The sequence below is a fragment of the Sinohyriopsis cumingii genome, chromosome 7, assembly GCF_028554795.1.
Source record: "Sinohyriopsis cumingii isolate HCF-2022 chromosome 7, ASM2855479v2, whole genome shotgun sequence".
In the NCBI taxonomy this organism is placed as follows: Eukaryota; Metazoa; Mollusca; class Bivalvia; order Unionida; family Unionidae; genus Sinohyriopsis; species Sinohyriopsis cumingii.
In genome coordinates, this window is record NC_142967.1 from 12,102,979 (window position 1) to 12,120,512 (window position 17,534).

Sequence of the window (17,534 nt, forward strand, 5' to 3'; positions counted from 1 at the left end):
CCCCACTCCCAACACTACAAAACCCATTTAACCCGTTATTTTATGGCATCAGTGTGTGATTTAGGAAACATCAAGACACAAAATAATGGAGGAATAGACTGACTATTGTTTACCGACTTGCATGCCTAAAGAGCGTGCGTGAAGGAAAACATCCTTCCGTTTCAATTCTAACTAAAACATGATCCAGAGGGATAGAGATAGGTGAAAGGGCACAATTTCATAAAGTGTGAGTAGAAAACAAAACACGCCATCCTTATTATACAATGTCAAGACCAAGAGACACGTATGTGTTCTTTCTGGTCTATTCTCTTTTAGAAGGTAGTATGAAATTTCACATCAGGGCCAACGCATCGGCTCACATTGTCAATTTTTCCATTTCCATGTCTTTACTGGCACAAGTTCTTCATCATCTTCAATTTCTTCTTCTTCTGAATCCCTCTTCTCTGTTTCGTCTTGTTTTTGTTTATTCTCTTTTCTCGTAGGGCACTCTGAATTCCAGTGTCCTTTCTCCTGACAACGATATTAGGTATCTTGACTTTTGTCTCTCTTTCTTAGACGAAGCAGGTATTCTGGAGACAAATACCCATTTACCTTTGCAGATATAGCAAACTTCATTAGCACTTACACACTTTCGTATGACTCTCATCAAATCAACGACCAAAAGAGTAAGTTTTGTTGCCACTTTCGCATGTGAATTATGCTTTCGTATGACTTTTAGCAAATATTTGACCAGCAGGTCGATCTGTGCTGACTCTTCCATCTTTGATCGTTTGAGAGCGGAATGAATACTCTGACGCTAAGACACTCTCCTTATATACAGAGACCTGCTGCGTATGAAACCTAGTCAAATGTAATTTTGCAATAAGATGAAACGATTTCATTGAGGAAGTAAAAGGCAATGATGTACCGTATCGCCTCACACAAAACCTGAAGTGTTAGTTCAAATCCGTGTCAGCGATTTCGAAGACGACATAACTGGGCTTTAATCAATGCTCTCCAATTATGCCACAAAACCACGAGTCCTGATTCACGCCAAAAGAAATTTCGTTCGGTCCATAAAAAATAGTATCACATCTGAGAAACGCAAAAACGAACTTCCAGAAAACTGAGAACGACGGCTTACACCTACAACGTAAATGTATGAGTTCAAGTAGTGCGTAAGACTTAGTCAAATTAAATTTTTATAGTCAAGACGAAACGATCTCTTTTCGAAGAAGAAAGCAGACACCAAACGACAATGGCGATCCGTGTCACACAACACTTTTCAAAATGTGTATGATCAGAGGTTTATTTAGCGATCTGCACGGTTAAATTAAATGTTGATGTATTTTGCAATAAGACGGACACAATTTCCATGGGATCGCCCATGGTACGATTGTTCGTGCATTAGTTTAATTTTTAAAAATATTTTTTTATATAAATCGCCTATAGGATAGACCCAGTAAAGCATGGCCATTCTCGTCACTGTCTGAATAGCTACTCAAGTCAATTCGAAGCGAACGCGGTAAGAAAATAAGTATAGCCAATGAAATGGCTTACAACGGGTGATGCATTGTTTTGTTCTAGGACTGTGTGGCATAATAATCCCTATGTTCTTGCGTTGTTACCATTACAGTGCAGACACTGAAATGTGAACTTACAAGCCCTCTTTGTGTGTGTGTGTGTGTGTGTTGTACCATTTCCTCTTACCACATCAAAATACTGAGCGTCACAGTATTGGTTCGCGTTTTCAAGCTGACCATTTTTTTATATCTCACTTAAACATTTCGACATAAACACTCACACTCACATCGGTAGAATCAGAACAGACGTGTTACAGTATTGAGGGGCATGTTATCTTTTTTTTTCAAACCAATAAATTTGGGGTTTGTATGAAGTAAAGAACCGAAAGTACAGTGAAACTCAAGGATGATGACCCAATCTGTCTGTCTATTGATGCATGTATTTACTTAAGAAGAAATATGACCTCTAAAACACAAAGAGATACGGCAAGCATGATTAGATTAAACACAACGATGTTTTTCCTTCACGCCTGTGTAATTTAGAGTTTCAATCGTCTTTGAACACAAACTTGGTCTCCTTTTGTAGGGCTTGAAATAATAAAAAAAGCTGAAAAATCTTAAGCACTTTGCTATAGATAATTTCATCAACAGACTAAACAACATAAATACCGTTACAACAATAGAAAGCCTTAAATCTTCTATCAAAAAGAAATGCATGAAAAAAATTAAAGATTAACGATAACTAACCAATGAAACCGAATTTAACAAAGGCAATGACATGTGAAGAAATGCCTCTCACTTTGGAAAGGTAGGCGAATGTACTCTGTCATGCACCATCAACTTGAAAAAAATTATAAACAGAGAGAAACCTGAATTCAAAATTCAGTTGTTTTTTTCTTCAAAATTATTTCGTTTCTTTTTTCTTTTTTTTGGAACAAATCTAAGCACTAATATAGAGTGGAAAAGGGAAAATGCACATACAAGCTTTGATATTTCTGAAAAAATGAGGGGATATTCCTAACGTTCATAACCACCTATATATGCTTGGACTTGTCTGTGACTTATCCACAAAACAAGATGTACATATTTCTGGTCAAGCTGCAAGTGTGTGCGTGTTTTTGAAAATGGTAAAAACTTGGATATACAATTTTCTCGTGACACTTATAAAGTGAAGAGTCTGTGCAAGTGTCAAAAGCCAAAGTCATATAAGTTTTGTATTTTGTACGGCTTGTAAAGATTTCCACTTTAGGAAATGTGAAGTATCACAAGTTATTATCACAAACAGAAGTGGAACATAGGGGCTTGCAAGAAAGAAAATAACCCAGACAGCTGGTGTCATCAAGAGTGCTAGAGACGGTACCCGAACTTGCTTGCTTGCTTGCTTACTTGAATTAAAGTGATTTTCGCTCTAATGGAGCATGTATCACTGGTTTAATAACGCACCGCGTGATTTTTAATTACTCCTGGGGAAGGAAAGAGAGCCTCATCCCCCAGGCTTTTATGTACTCACAGACTATTTTTAAATTTAGCCACTCAGGTGTAGGACTAACTAGTCCTTAACAACCTGACTGAAAGGCTTTACACATGAGTGGGAATTGTCTCACCACACACTCATTTTTCTGTCCGAGCGTGGTAAAGGAGGAAAAAGGTGCTCAGCAAGACAGCCATGGATGTTAAGTACTCACCAAAACGCTAGCCCGTACTTATTTCAAATCAAGTCGTGTCACCAAAAAAGACGACTTGTACGACATCAAAGGCATTGTCAAACGCAGAATGCCTCAATGCTAACTGGCTAGGTCTGCATTTCTTGCTCCCGCTGCTGTTGCGTATATTTCTTCCCTCCACACCGAGTTCTGGGCCTAATTATTTTAATTTCGTTGTACCCAAACTTACATTAACCATATTATCACCAACAAAAAAAAACAAAAAAAAAAACGCACAGACCTAAAAGAAACATTCACTCACTTTTTTACAGAATATTACTATTTTTAAAATTTTGATAATCGACGGAAACGAACAACTTAGAGTCACACTTTCTAACCAAGATAAAGAAATCATGTGCTGATAGACTCACTTCTGTATTTTTTCTTCTAACTGACTAACATATCATAGGCAATGGAATGTTATTTCTTTTCGAGAGTATGGGGTAGCCCTGAAATTTTTTGGGAACTTGAAGCTATGGCGATCGCTTAGGTTATAAGATGGCGGCCTCCTCTGACGACAGGCTTTCTCACAGGATAAGGTCTGCTTCTTCGGAAAAGAGAAGAAGAACTCTTTGGTGTCGATACGACAATCGACAAAGCCTCTGTCAGGTTCATGCTGCTGCTGTTGCTGCTCTCTCTCTGCCGTTTATGAAGTCTGTACTTCTCCATCCATTCTTCTTTCTCCTTCTTGAATTCCTCCTTGAAGAGCTCTTCTTTCAGGTCTTCAGTGACTTTCAACATTATGATATTGTCTATCTCTTCAGGTCTCGGTATCAGACTTGTCATGACCCTATGCAAATTCACATAGGCTTCGTTCAACTTGGCTAATCTTGAGCACATCTTCGTAGGAAGATAAGTTAACAATGGATGGGCAGACTGGAGACTTCACCGTTTGTATTGTCAAAGCGCGGACGTGAAGGAAAACATTGCTACACGGTTTTCGAGCCGGAACGTTCAAATAGTGTTATGGGAGGGATAGAAAGAAGTCAAAGAGCATCAATTCAACATTCCTATAGCCAAACAAACCACAAAGGCATTTTTTTTCTTCAAAACACAACATTTTTTATTCATGCTAACAAACAACTCTAACATTTTTTTAACAATAATCTAACACTATAACATCAAACATTTTTTTCAAATACCAAACGTTTTTTTAATTCACACTCTACTTTAAACAGGGCTGACAACGTTGTGAATGAAATTGTGATTTCCACTGTTGGAAATCATTAGGCCATTGATGGACACTACGTTTCCTAGCTTGAGACAAAAGATAAGCATAATGGTCACAAAACCATCGATCTACTTTCACATCGTTTCTAGCAGAAGAACGAGGATCGAAATGAGTCACTAAATGTTCTAAGGAATAGCCCAGGCTGCGATGATGCAGAAAATACACACAGTACTGTCCACACACCAAGGAATCTGTGCCTTGTAATTTCACATTATTGAATCGGGTGGTTTGAGCATTTCTTCTCATAAAGTCGATGATATCGTCTTCCAAAGGGGGCAATCCGTACGAATCGAATTATTTCACACATCCTTCTTGAGGAAAGTAGACGGCTACCCAGTGGGTTCCTGGGAGATGACTGTCGTCCGTGTTGATCACGTAAGCTTGATGGTCTTTAGGTTTGCGATGAGGGAGTTCATCTTTAGCACAGACGACAGGATTCCAAGAAGCCGTATACGAACTGTGGTTCAAAAGGTAATAAAGTTCTCAGGTATCCATTTTTTGTTTTTTTTTCTTAAGTCATCAATTCGATCCTGACTTTCTGCTTAAAAATGTCTGACAAGTAATCGTTTTCTTCGCCTTGTCTCCCAACTCTGATCCAACAGAACTTCGATGCGATGGATCTCTTGAGTTGTTAATGGAGGACAATAATGTTCACGCAAGCCTTTATACCACTGTTGTAACACGTCTTCTTCCGAGATGAGACTCCAAGCTTCGTCCAGATATTCGTCCAATTTTTCTTCTTGACTCAGCATTAGCATTTATCGTGTTGAATTTGACTGGGATGATCGTTATGACATCCATAGCAATCTTTCTTGATCAATTCCTTAATTTTTTTTCTGTCAAGACTATAGCATAACAGGAAACTATATGTGATTCTTGTTCTGGCCATCTAGACTTCATCATGATGACTTCTTCGTCTTTGTCTTGGGGTTCTCCTTCCTCAGGATCTTCACATTCCATGTCCAAAGAATCCCTACTATACAAACATTGATAAAAGTCTTCCATGACTTCTAATAGTGTAGAATGACTTCTCTCAAACTGTTGGCTTATATCGTATTGTCCAATTCAGCATACAGGAGGACGTTCACCGTATTATCTGCGCGTAGATTTTCTGCAAACTGAAATTCCACACGGATCTGGCCGGATTTTATAGGGTGAAAATGTCACTCGTCGCTGTCTTGACTTACAATTCGTTAGAGAACCGTTTTCGAAAATGGAGTTTCACTGTAACTTTCCCTTTGGAGAAGGGAATATTTTGTCCCAGATCTCCTTTTATAGCAATGTTGACAGTGTCTAAATACGACTTACTGACGGGTAAATAGTGAGGATGTACAAATTCACGGTGTACGTGATAGGTGTTTGCACCTTCCTGGTCATTGTTTGTGGTACTATCCACTTTGAAAGGAATGACACGCAGTAACGGCACAGAGGTGTGTCCCACCACGTTGTACTCCACCACATCGGAATACACAAAGATCAAATTAAGTCCTTGGTTCAGTTCTACCGGGTTTCCAAAAGCTCTGTAAAAATCCATATTACTTTTGATCTTGGGGCTCATATTGTTTGCGACCATTTCTGCATGTCCACCCAAAATTTCAAACAAACTACCATTGAACCTGAGGGACAATGTGTCCGTATCTTGAAATTTGATCACGAGACGATGAGCCACTTTATGGTACTCAATCTTCACACTTTTTTTGGCTCTGTTCAGTGCTTTGCCAAAGGCTAAGTTGAACCTGTCCGCAATAGTGTCCACCAAATGTTCACCACTAAAATAATAACCTGAAGGAATTTTCAAGGTGTAGATAATGAAGGCTGGATTGCTGGCTGCTCTTGTGTCCCCTAAAAACCCGATTTTGTTGATTTCTTCCTCCAATTGGGCATTCAGGATTTCCACCTCGAAAGTGTTTTGCTTTTCGGTGATGTTTTTGATTTGTGTTGGGTGAATGATTTCCACTAAAGCCACTTCCCAATGGGCTTCGTGATCTAAGGGGATGGCTTGAGGTAATTTGGCCGTGTAACAGCACAACGTGTTGTTGGGAAACACCTCCATGGAACTGTCACTGGGTAAGGTTAAGTAAAATTGGCTGTTATTGCTCATAATTCCAGAGTTTTGTGGCTCTCCGAGGCGATACTGGAAGTCAGAGGAGTGTCTCCGCCCAAAATGGAGTTGTTGTTGGAGTGGTGGCTGGCACTGACACTGGACACAAGGTTCCCGTGGTTCCCGTTCGAGGAGAATTTCAGGGAGGGATTGGGAAGCAGGTAATCGATGTAACTGCTCAATACAATGGTCCACAATTGTTTGTCTCCTTGTTGCAAACTCAAATTGGCGATGGTTGCCCCGATGACACAATACACCACGAAGATTTGGCAGAAAAGACGATCTGCGTTTTAGGCACACGTTCTCCACACTACACCCACAAGGGTTGTTTTTGTAAATCTTGCAGAGAAGAATTGGGTGAAGGAGTGATCGCAGTAGCTGAATCTGTGTGAAAGGGAATGATGGTCACTTCTTTTTATAGTCGATGACGTGCGAAGCGTCGATCCAAGAATGATAACTGGTCGGATATCCTTTCCAACGTACTTTGACTTCTTTGACGTCGTTTGCCTACTTTACGGTTTCTGCCAGTTAGCACTCCACCCACCTCGAGAACACAAATAACATCTAGTCAACAGCCGACTATACCTAACAAACAACCCGTCCCGGAAAGAGTGGTGGCAAAACAAAGGTCCAATTATCTTAGACAAACGGTATGGCAAACTCAAATGTAATTATCGGAGGCACTACGTTCTTTTCTCACTCCGATACTACAGGCAATCTCAGCTGAAATAACAACCACAACAACAATAACAGCGACAGACACCATAGCGGCGGATTTGAAACTATCTGAAGAATTAGTATCAGAACCAGAAAAAGAAATTGAGGCGGTTGAGGAGGAGGAGGGGGACGCTGACCCTCGTTGAAAAGTACACCGAAATGGGGCTAGATCAAGCATTGTATGACGTCAACATAGCAGGGCAGTTTATTAGAGCCATACAATACGTTGCCTACAGATCTCTAGACAACTTTAAACCAAGACCTTCTCAATGGGATTAGGGGTCAGAGTTCTTCCCCAATTCTACAGACAAACCTACACTGGATACCCCCCTCAGTCAACTGGTAGAAGCCGCTGCTTACATTACCGCCCATCATGGCTACGCATTTCCTGATATCAAGAATCATGTGACTAGGAGTGCGGGAAAGAACGTGAAAGCAAAAGAGAGACGTGTTACCTTCTAACAGAAAAAACAGACTTTTTTAGGGCTCCAAAAGATTGCTTTTTATTAAATAGGGAACCATATTTGGCTTGGTATCCCTCCTTGACTAAACTATTCTCGAAACAAACTTGACCCATTGGAACACTGCAACAAACTTAACTTTTTAAACCTAACAGTGACCAAACTGGTATATGTCGCTTAGACATAATAATTTAAATAAGATCAGTATGGCTATTTTTATGTACACTAAGAACTAATATTATACAGATATGTTAGGAAATTTAACAGACTCGTTAGATTTGAACTAATTGCACAGGTGGTTAACACATTATTGGTACTTATTATTGTCGATTAGCAAAAAACAGAACTTGATTTGAAATAAGTACGGGCTAGAGTTTTGGTGAGTACTTAACATCCATGGCTGTCTTGCTGAGCACCTTTTTCCTCCTTTACCACGCTCGGACAGAAAAATGAGTGTGTGGTGAGACAATTCCCATTCATGTGTAAAGCCTTTCAGTCAGGTTGTTAAGGACTAGTTAGTCCTACACCTGAGTGGCTAAATTTAAAAATAGTCTGTGAGTACATAAAAGCCTGGGGGATGAGGCTCTCTTTCCTTCCCCAGGAGTAATTAAAAATCACGCGGTGCGTTATTAAACCAGTGATACATGCTCCATTAGAGCGAAAATCACTTTAATTCAAGTAAGCAAGCAAGCAAGCAAGTTCGGGTACCGTCTCTAGCACTCTTGATGACACCAGCTGTCTGGGTTATTTTCTTTCTTGCAAGCCCCTATGTTCCACTTCTGTTTGTGATAATAGCTTGTGATACTTCACATTTCCTAAAGTGGAAATCTTTACAAGCCGTACAAAATACAAAACTTATATGACTTTGGCTTTTGACACTTGCACAGACTCTTCACTTTATAAGTGTCACGAGAAAATTGTATATCCAAGTTTTTACCATTTTCAAAAACACGCACACACTTGCAGCTTGACCAGAAATATGTACATCTTGTTTTGTGGATAAGTCACAGACAAGTCCAAGCATATATAGGTGGTTATGAACGTTAGGAATATCCCCTCATTTTTTCAGAAATATCAAAGCTTGTATGTGCATTTTCCCTTTTCCACTCTATATTAGTGCTTAGATTTGTTCCAAAAAAAAAGAAAAAAGAAACGAAATAATTTTGAAGAAAAAAACAACTGAATTTTGAATTCAGGTTTCTCTCTGTTTATAATTTTTTTCAAGTTGATGGTGCATGACAGAGTACATTCGCCTACCTTTCCAAAGTGAGAGGCATTTCTTCACATGTCATTGCCTTTGTTAAATTCGGTTTCATTGGTTAGTTATCGTTAATCTTTAATTTTTTTCATGCATTTCTTTTTGATAGAAGATTTAAGGCTTTCTATTGTTGTAACGGTATTTATGTTGTTTAGTCTGTTGATGAAATTATCTATAGCAAAGTGCTTAAGATTTTTCAGCTTTTTTTATTATTTCAAGCCCTACAAAAGGAGACCAAGTTTGTGTTCAAAGACGATTGAAACTCTAAATTACACAGGCGTGAAGGAAAAACATCGTTGTGTTTAATCTAATCATGCTTGCCGTATCTCTTTGTGTTTTAGAGGTCATATTTCTTCTTAAGTAAATACATGCATCAATAGACAGACAGATTGGGTCATCATCCTTGAGTTTCACTGTACTTTCGGTTCTTTACTTCATACAAACCCCAAATTTATTGGTTTGAGAAAAAAAGATAACATGCCCCTCAATACTGTAACACGTCTGTTCTGATTCTACCGATGTGAGTGTGAGTGTTTATGTCGAAATGTTTAAGTGAGATATAAAAAAATGGTCAGCTTGAAAACGCGAACCAATACTGTGACGCTCAGTATTTTGATGTGGTAAGAGGAAATGGTACAACACACACACACACACACACACAAAGAGGGCTTGTAAGTTCACATTTCAGTGTCTGCACTGTAATGGTAACAACGCAAGAACATAGGGATTATTATGCCACACAGTCCTAGAACAAAACAATGCATCACCCGTTGTAAGCCATTTCATTGGCTATACTTATTTTCTTACCGCGTTCGCTTCGAATTGACTTGAGTAGCTATTCAGACAGTGACGAGAATGGCCATGCTTTACTGGGTCTATCCTATAGGCGATTTATATAAAAAAAATATTTTTAAAAATTAAACTAATGCACGAACAATCGTACCATGGGCGATCCCATGGAAATTGTGTCCGTCTTATTGCAAAATACATCAACATTTAATTTAACCGTGCAGATCGCTAAATAAACCTCTGATCATACACATTTTGAAAAGTGTTGTGTGACACGGATCGCCATTGTCGTTTGGTGTCTGCTTTCTTCTTCGAAAAGAGATCGTTTCGTCTTGACTATAAAAATTTAATTTGACTAAGTCTTACGCACTACTTGAACTCATACATTTACGTTGTAGGTGTAAGCCGTCGTTCTCAGTTTTCTGGAAGTTCGTTTTTGCGTTTCTCAGATGTGATACTATTTTTTATGGACCGAACGAAATTTCTTTTGGCGTGAATCAGGACTCGTGGTTTTGTGGCATAATTGGAGAGCATTGATTAAAGCCCAGTTATGTCGTCTTCGAAATCGCTGACACGGATTTGAACTAACACTTCAGGTTTTGTGTGAGGCGATACGGTACATCATTGCCTTTTACTTCCTCAATGAAATCGTTTCATCTTATTGCAAAATTACATTTGACTAGGTTTCATACGCAGCAGGTCTCTGTATATAAGGAGAGTGTCTTAGCGTCAGAGTATTCATTCCGCTCTCAAACAATCAAAGATGGAAGAGTCAGCACAGATCGACCTGCTGGTCAAATATTTGCTAAAAGTCATACGAAAGCATAATTCACATGCGAAAGTGGCAACAAAACTTACTCTTTTGGTCGTTGATTTGATGAGAGTCATACGAAAGTGTGTAAGTGCTAATGAAGTTTGCTATATCTGCAAAGGTAAATGGGTATTTGTCTCCAGAATACCTGCTTCGTCTAAGAAAGAGAGACAAAAGTCAAGATACCTAATATCGTTGTCAGGAGAAAGGACACTGGAATTCAGAGTGCCCTACGAGAAAAGAGAATAAACAAAAACAAGACGAAACAGAGAAGAGGGATTCAGAAGAAGAAGAAATTGAAGATGATGAAGAACTTGTGCCAGTAAAGACATGGAAATGGAAAAATTGACAATGTGAGCCGATGCGTTGGCCCTGATGTGAAATTTCATACTACCTTCTAAAAGAGAATAGACCAGAAAGAACACATACGTGTCTCTTGGTCTTGACATTGTATAATAAGGATGGCGTGTTTTGTTTTCTACTCACACTTTATGAAATTGTGCCCTTTCACCTATCTCTATCCCTCTGGATCATGTTTTAGTTAGAATTGAAACGGAAGGATGTTTTCCTTCACGCACGCTCTTTAGGCATGCAAGTCGGTAAACAATAGTCAGTCTATTCCTCCATTATTTTGTGTCTTGATGTTTCCTAAATCACACACTGATGCCATAAAATAACGGGTTAAATGGGTTTTGTAGTGTTGGGAGTGGGGTGGGGTGGGGTGGGGTGGGGTGTAGGTGTTTGGCAGAGTTGGTCATTGCAGGTGAGGGCTTAGGTGCTTTCAAAAAACTTTTACTTCTTCACTCTGTGTTGATAGTATATTTGGGGTTTGTATTCGTTCGCGTACGTTTGTGTGGATAGTTTATTTGGGGTTTGTATCATCTCCCTTCTGTGTTGATAGTATATTTGGGGTTTGTATGCGTTCGCGTACGTTTGTGTGGATAGTTTATTTGGGGTTTGTATCATCTCCCTTCTGTGTTGATAGTATATTTGGGGTTTGTATGCGTTCGCGTACGTTTGTGTGGATAGTTTATTTGGGGTTTGTATCATCTCCCTTCTGTGTTGATAGTATATTTGGGGTTTGTTTTCTCCTCTTCCCTCTGTATGTGTGTGTGTGTGTGTGTATGTGTGTGTGTGTGTGTGTGTGTGTGTGTCTGCGCGCGTACGTTGTGTGGGTGTGTGTATTGGTCTCTGTTTGTCCGTATAAAACTCACTTTATCCCTATCAGATACACTCTACCTACCTACCTGCAGTAGCGTGCATTCAGGTCAGCCACTTGCAACACTGTTGATATTTATCCCTAGTGTTCAGTACAGTGACGTCACTGACGCTGGAAATTTCGAGACTATAAATATCGACTTGGTGATTTCCACATTTTGTAGCTATACATATATACTAGAATTCATAAACAGGAACGTCACTCAAGCTGAGGCTATAAAAAGATAGTGGGATTTTCCAAAGGAAAAACCCACAAGTTGGAGCTATAAATAGATAGTGGGATTTCATAGGAATTTCAGCTGATTATAGATACATAGGTATTTATCGACGATCGTCACAGAAGTTGATATTGTAAGTAGTTACTAATTTTATCTATTTTATAGTGTGTGTGTTTATGTGTGTGTGTGTGAGTATGTCTGCGCGCGTACGTTGTGTGTTTCTCTGTGTGTGTGTGTGTGTGTGTGAGAGAGAGAGTATGTGTGTGTGTGTGAGTATGTCGGCGCGCGTACGTTGTGTGTGTGTGTGTTTGTGTGTGTGTGTCTGCGCGCGTACGTTGTGTGTGTCTATTGGTCTCTGTTTGTCCGTATAAAACTCACTTTATCCCTATCAGATACACTCTACCTACCTACCTGCAGTAGCGCGTATTCAGGTCAGCCACTTGCAACACTGTTGATATTTTATCCCTAGTGTTCAGTACAGTGACGTCACTGACGCTGGAAATTTCGAGACTATAAATATCGACTTGGGGATTTCCACATTTTGTAGCTATACATATATACTAGAATTCATAAACAGGAACGTCACTCAAGCTGAGGCTATAAAAAGATAGTGGGATTTTCCAAAGGAAAAACCCACAAGTTGGAGCTATAAATAGATAGTGGGATTTCATAGGAATTTCAGCTGATTATAGATACATAAGTATTTATCGACGATCGTCACAGAAGTTGATATTGTAAGTAGTTACTAATTTTATCTATTTTATAGTGTGTGTTTATGTGTGTGTGTGTGAGTATGTCTGCGCGCGTACGTTGTGTGTTTCTGTGTGTGTATGTGTGTGTGTGTGTGTGTGAGAGAGTATGTGTGTGTGTGAGTATGTCGGCGCGCGTACGTTGTGTGTGTGTGTGTGTTTGTGTGTGTGTGTGTGTGTGTGTCTGCGCGCGTACGTTGTATGTGTCTATTGGTCTCTGTCCGTATAAAACTCACTTTATCCCTATCAGATACACTCTACCTACCTACCTACAGTAGCGCGTATTCAGGTCAGCCACTTGCAACACTGTTGATATTTTATCCCTAGTGTTCAGTACAGTGACGTCACTGACGCTGAAAATTTCGAGACTATAAATATCGACTTGGGGATTTCCACATTTTGTAGCTATACATATATACTAGAATTCATAAACAGGAACGTCACTCAAGCTGAGGCTATTAAAAGATAGTGGGATTTTCCAAAGGAAAAACCCACAAGTTGGAGCTATAAATAGATAGTGGGATTTCATAGGAATTTCAGCTGATTATAGATACATAGGTATTTATCGACGATCGTCATAGAAGTTGATATTGTAAGTAGTTACTAATTTTATCTATTTTATAGTGTGTGTGTTTATGTGTGTGTGTGAGTATGTCTGCGCGCGTACGTTGTGTGTTTCTGTGTGTGTGTGTGTGTGTGTGTGTGTGTGAGTATGTCGGCGCGCGTACGTTGTGTGTGTGTGTGTGTTTGTGTGTTTGTGTGTGTGTGTGTGTGTGTGTCTGCGCGCGTACGTTGTGTGTGTCTATTGGTCTCTGTTTGTCCGTATAAAACTCACTTTATCCCTATCAGATACACTCTACCTACCTACCTACAGTAGCGCGTATTCAGGTCAGCCACTTGCAACACTGTTGATATTTTATCCCTAGTGTTCAGTACAGTGACGTCACTGACGCTGAAAATTTCGAGACTATAAATATCGACTTGGGGATTTCCACATTTTGTAGCTATACATATACACTAGAATTCATAAACAGGAACGTCACTCAAGCTGAGGCTATTAAAAGATAGTGGGATTTTCCAAAGGAAAAACCCACAAGTTGGAGCTATAAATAGATAGTGGGATTTCATAGGAATTTCAGCTGATTATAGATACATAGGTATTTATCGACGATCGTCACAAAATGGAACGAAAAAATTGAAAAAGAAGAAAATGAGAAGAGGAAGAAAGAAGAGAAGGAGGAAGAGAAGAAAGAAGAGGAAGAGAAGAAAGAAGAGGAGGAGAAAAAAAGAAGAAAAAGAGTGTAGGAGATAAAATAAGAACTTGGTGGAGAAAAAGAAGAAATTAGAAGCAGAAGAAAACCCAAAGGCCCTTTTCAGGGCCCCCATATTTCTCGAAAAGAGATAGCCTTTCCATTGCCTACCCCTTTTTTAAAAAATTTAAAAAAAAAAAATCCCATGTTAAATTCCCCTTGTCCGTAGATTGTCCCACGATTTATTCCCATGTTAAATTCCCCTTGTCCGTAGAGTGTCCCACGATTTATTCCCATGTTAATTCCCCTTGTCCGTAAAGTGTCCCACGATTTTTCGCCATGTTAAATTTCCATTGTCCGTAAAGTGTCCCAAGGGGTTCTGTAATGCTGATTCCCATTGTCCGTAAAGTATCCCCCTTCACTACTCCTAGGTGTTACTCTGGACAGTACTCTCTCATTGCACCAACATGTCATGAAGATATGCAAGGCTGCATATCTTGAGCTGAGACGCATCAGCTCAATTCGGAAATATCTTTCAGGTGATGCCACTAAAACACTTGTGTGTTCATTAGTACATTCAAGACTGGACTATTGTAACTCAATTATGTCTGGTTCATCTCAATATCTGCTCCAAAAACTTAAAAAAGTTCAAAACACAGCTGCTCGAATCATACTTTGAGTACCACGATCAGAGCACATCTCCCCGCTGCACTGTACCCTACACTGGCTGTCCATTCGATCCAGAATCAAACACAAAATTTGTTCTATGTGCTACGTTTCACTGTCGGACTCTAGTCCAACATACCTATCTGACCTCAGCCATGTGTACACACCAGCAAGATACTTACGCTCCTCTTCTGACAATCATATACTCATTATTCCCACTATGAAAAAAAGTCATATGGACAGCGTTCTTTTACATACCAGGTCCCAGCAACGTGGAATGAATTGCCCACTGAACTTAGACACAGAGACACAGTGCTCTCAGAACTCACTTATTTCGACTGAAATAACAAACTTAAAGACCTAATAATGTCTCCTATCTTAAATATTCTCAGCATGATTTTTAAAAATGTTTTCTAATTTCATGGTGATTGTTTTTGTAATCATATCATTATATGTTTTTTTTATCTTATAGGTGTTGTCTAATGTTGTAAAGCGCTTAGAGCTTCTAACGAGTAGGTGCTAAACAAAGTCTTCATTATTATCATTATATATATAATTATTTTATGGAGTGTGTTTAGAAACTAATAAATCAACGCTGTAATTTTACTCAGTACTGTATAACAATCATCTGTAGCAATCCAGCGTAGGTAACTTTATAATAATTTCTGAAACACACACACAGATATATATATATATATATATATATATATATATATATATATATATATATATATATATATATATATATATATGATATGTACAGTGGTACAATGCTAGAATGGATTCTCATACTCGAGGTCCGGCGATCGTAACCCGTGACTGACAACTGACCCCAAACCTCGAACTTGAACAGAAAAAATCACTCTCCCCACCATGTCACCACGTGGTGTGTACTCTTTTGCACTCCCCCGGGGCTGATTATTGGAGGGTGAAAAATCTGTTGAACGTATATGTATTGTGCAATCCTTAGAATTAAGATTATATGTCATGACACTATGTGATATTCTTGACTGAACCAATGTCATGACTGAACCATTGTTAAGACACTGTGTGGTATTCCTGACTTAACCAATGTCATGACTGAACCATTTTCATAACTGAACCATTATCATGGCACTATGTGTTATTTCTGACTGAACCATTGTTATGACTGAACCATAACTGAACCATTGCCATGGCACTATATGGTATTCCTGACTGAACCATTGTCATGACAGAATCATTATCATAACTGAACCATTATCATAACACTATGTCGTATTCCTGACTGAACCATTGTCATGACAGAATCATTATCATAACTGAACCATTATCATAACACTATGTCGTATTCCTGACTGAACCATTGTCATGACAGAATCATTATCATAACTGAACCATTATCATAACACTATGTCGTATTCCTGACTGAACCATTGTCATGACAGAATCATTATCATAACTGAACCATTATCATAACACTATGTCGTATTCCTGACTGAACCATTGTCATGACAGAATCATTATCATAACTGAACCATTATCATAACACTATGTCGTATTCCTGACTGAACCATTGTCATGACAGAATCATTATCATAACTGAACCATTATCATAACACTATGTCGTATTCCTGACTGAACCATTGTCATGACAGAATCATTATCATAACTGAACCATTATCATAACACTATGTCGTATTCCTGACTGAATCATTGTCATGGCACTATGTGGTATTCCTGACTGAATCATTGTCATGGCACTATGTGGTATTCCTGACTGAATCATTGTCATGGTACTATGTGGTATTCCTGACTGAATCATTGTCATGGCACTATGTGGTATTCCTGACTGAATCATTGTCATGGCACTATGTGGTATTCCTGACTGAATCATTGTCATGGCACTATGTGGTATTCCTGACTGAATCATTGTCATGGCACTATGTGGTATTCCTGACTGAATCATTGTCATGGCACTATGTGGTATTCCTGACTGAATCATTGTCATGGCACTATGTGGTATTCCTGACTGAACCATTGTCATGGCACTATGTGGTATTCCTGACTGAATCATTGTCATGGCACTATGTGGTATTCCTGACTGAATCATTGTCATGGCACTATGTCGTATTCCTGACTGAACCATTATCATGGCACTATGTGGTATTCCTGACTGAATTAGATTGTATATAACTTAATACAATGCTGTAAATATGCTACTATATGTGTTGTGCCGTCCTTAAAATTAAGATTGTATATACGCTGTAAATAGCTTAATACAATATCTTTTTTTTATTTTAAATGTATATATACTATATTAATGAATTACGAAAATATTAATGATATTATTTCTGCCATACAAAAGTTAAAAAAGACGGCATAAAAATCCAACTTGATCCAGAAAAAATTATTTGTGATTTTGAATCATTGCAAACACGTAAATTTGAAGATAAATATACACTACCAGCTGAGTACAGATTCATAAGTTTATACCACAAGCTATGTTCCAATCTTTGGCTACTGTATTAGATACGGAAGTTAAAAAAACTCGTATCTCTCTCTAGCGCGATCGAAAAATTTGCTCAGAATTAGCTCACGAATACGAAACGAAGAAAATTATTAACACCCGTGTGAGGCAGTTAAAAAGTTGATGTCAGATTGTGAAAAAGAAGTTCTGAAAATAGTGACGAAAGTCAAAACAGTAAAGCGGATTTTGAAAATGAAAGTATTAATAACAACGTCACTGACGAAAATGAAAGTTACGGCAATGTCGTGGTTAATTATCCTCTGACTTTTATTCTACCTGAGAAATATATTTGTTTGTTATTTGCTTTGACTTTTTCAAGGATTATTATGTAATTTTGTATTTTTTCTGTTT